Raw genomic sequence first — 3,356 nt, forward strand, 5'->3', positions numbered from 1 at the left:
GAGGAAGAAAGAAAAGAAGAAAGAGAGAGAGAAAGGAAGAAAGAAGAAAAAGAAAGAAAGAAAAGGAAAGAAAGAAAGAAGAAAGAAAGAAAGAAAGAAAGAAAGAAAGAAAGAAAGAAAGAAAGAAAGAAAGACATGATGTGGAGCCCACCCTTTCTAGAAGTGGTCTTGCTGGAAAAGATGGTCACCAGGAAATGAACTCCACATATAATTCTGTGGCCGTGGGGCTGGGGTCTTATATGGCAATCTGGAAGGAGGGCAGGCAGAGCTGTTAGTACATGTAGACCTAAACTATAAGGGCTGCAGGGGGTAGGAGAGCAGTTCCCTCTGGTGACAATTCTCCAGGCCTTCAGCTGAGACATCCCTGCCCCCTCCCAGGTAAGGCCTCAGCTAGCACCTTCTGGAGGAGTGCATTCAAAGCTCAACAAAACAGGTCAGCTGGGGGCTGCTCTATGACAAAAATTCAGAGAACATGTAGAATGTCGATCTCAATAAATAATTGAGGTTGTATTAGGCGGTGTATTAGCTTGGACTCTGGAGTTCAAATCCCACCTTTGCAATTTACTAGCTGTGTGTCCTGGGGCAAGGTACTTAACTTGGCATGTATCAGATTTCACTAGAGAGGATACCTACTGCACCCACTGTTGAGAAGATTAAATGAGATAATATTCATGGAGGGCATGGCAAAAATAAAGGGTCAATGAGAGGTGGCTTTTTTTCTTTTCTTTTTTTTTTTAGTGAGCCCTATACCCAATGTGGGGCTTGAACTCACGACCCTGAGACCAAGAGTCACATGCTCTACTGACTGAGCCAGCCAGGCGCCCTGAAAGCTGGCTTTTATTATCATCATAACCACCACCAGTTCTCAGAGTCTCCTTTAATTTTCCATAAATGTATTTAATTTGTAACTCATTATGTTCAATAGATCTTACATTTTGTGCTTTTCTCTTAAAGCTTTTGTATAGAATTTTTCCATGTATGTGAATAACTTTCAATTTGTGGCCAATGGTTTATCATATCCCTTTGTACTGATAAGGTTCCACTTACTTAACCTCTCCCCAGTTTGTGAGTATTTTGCCCTTCACTGTTATAAGCAATGCTCCCATGAACATCTGTATAAAAACAGATTTTAATCTAATGGCAATAATGTCCTTGACTCTCCAAGAAGGAGAAACACTGCCTCAAAGTGTGTGCTCGTGTGTGGGTTACTTATTCATAGTCTGTCCTCCAGAATATTAACGTTGACACTGGTGATAGGAGAAAACTGTCTTCAGAGAGCTGTACCAGCCCTGGGTTTTATTATTTTAGCTTATTTTTTTGCTAATGGATGTGATGTGGGAGCTCACAGTTGCTTTGTCTTCCTTCCCTTTTTTTAATTACGTGTGAGATGGATTATCTTCCTCACTAACTTTATTATTGCATTTGATATTTACTTACATTCTCCAGACACAGGCTCAATAGACACGAGGTTTCATCCCTTGATGATGTGGGTAGGCTTTTTATATACTTTGAATTCAGACTTCTCTTTGTCATATCTCGGATACACGTTTCCTATTCATTTCCTTTATATCTGGATTCTGTTGTTTCTCATGAAGTTTTAAATCTGTGTGGATCTTAACCTGTCATCCTTATTGCTGAAAATGTTAGAATTCAAGCAAGGAAGAAATTAGGTCTCCTCCACAGTTTACTAAGGATAAGATTCTATTTTATTATTTCTTTTTAATATTGTATCTTGAATCCACCTAGATTTATGATGCTCTTTGGTATAAATTAGGGGTCTCGATTTTTCTCCACGTAGCTTCTAGTGATCACAACAAAACATACAATTATGTGTTTCCCCGTGGTTCCTTATACTTCACTTGTCACATATTTTTATAATATTTCTTCTTTAGAGTCTCCTTCTGGAATTTCCGTTATCTCACAGTGACCTATATTCTGTTTTTAAGCCAGTGCTATAGCATTTTAATAATTGTCACTGTGAAACAAAATGCCTGGAAGGGCAAGTTTCTAGCAACCGACCCAGTACCTGGCATACCCTAGAGGCTCTTTAAATGTTCACAGAAGGAATAAACAAAGCTTTCCAAATTGTTTTTATTCTTATATATCACAATTTGCAATAACTTCCATTTAATTCTATGGAGTATTTTCGCTGTTTATTTAATAGGATCAGATCTGTAAGATAACTTGGAGAATCCTGGACAACACAGCCGTGTCCTTCAAAGGAAGGTTTTCCTTCTCTCTTATTGGAATATAGGAGTGTAGATACGTGACATGGTAAGAATCTCACATGCTTCCCCTAATCTCTTCTGCTTTTATTGTTTGGGTTGCAAGATCTCAGCTACTTTAAATTCTATTTCTTCTCTTTCTATTTCCTTGATATATACTTTCTTTGTCTTTAAGGCTTTGTTGTGGCATTTTCTGATCATATTTCTCTGGTGATTAATTCTGAACGGGACTCTATAGGTTAAATTCTATATTAAAAAGCTCTGGGAAACATTCTCCTATTAGGTTCTTATTTACTATTTCCATAGTTGTTAAGCTTTCCTGCTATTTACCAAAGACTGAATCTTCCTATTTTGTTGTTTATTTAATCTTGCTGGGTTCTTAATTCTCCAGCTCATCTTACGCCTCACTCATTTGTTGTTGCAGTTGATTCTCGTCTTTTTTTTCATTTCTAACAATATTTCATTTTTGACATGATATGTATTAGGCAACAATAGTTTTGATCTATTTGTGCTTATTTTTGTTATTATTATTACTGTTAAGCTTTAAATTTTCTTTCATTTTTTTCCAGGCATATTTTTTCCATTGCCTGAACTGAGGCTTGGGTGTACATTTGTATCACTTCTGTCACTATTCATGTTTTTCCTGGGCTTTTACAGCTCTCTTTATTCTTTGCTGCTGCAAAATGTGTATTAGTAAGTTTGGGGTACTTTAGGAGGGAGCGAGGGCACAGGGTCCTTTGACCAATGTTGAAATGTGTGATTGCCTGGCTGAGGAAAGGTCCAAAAAAAATCAAAGTTATAGGTGATCCAAGGGGCAGGCGGGTTAATTGACCTTGAGATGCATGAGAAAGAGGAAACGAGAAGAAGCTTCCAACAATAAGTGGCTGGGGCAAAGGCGAGAGCGGGAGCATCTCCAGGCTGGAGGGGGGCGGGGGAGAGGAGCAGAGAAGAGCAGATTCACACACCTTGTGTCTGTAGTTGAAGAAATCTCAGGCTTCAAGTAGACCTGCCAGGGAAACAGGAAGATAATTGCCTTCACAGAAACGGCAGAAATTGGAGAAGTTTCTGGAGGACTGATGAGCCAAATTTATGGTGCTACGTAAACATGAAAGCTTAATGGGAAGAGTTTAA

Source organism: Leptonychotes weddellii, chromosome 6 (assembly GCF_054177405.1).
Source record: "Leptonychotes weddellii isolate Sample4059 chromosome 6, ASM5417740v2, whole genome shotgun sequence".
Classification (NCBI taxonomy): Eukaryota; Metazoa; Chordata; class Mammalia; order Carnivora; family Phocidae; genus Leptonychotes; species Leptonychotes weddellii.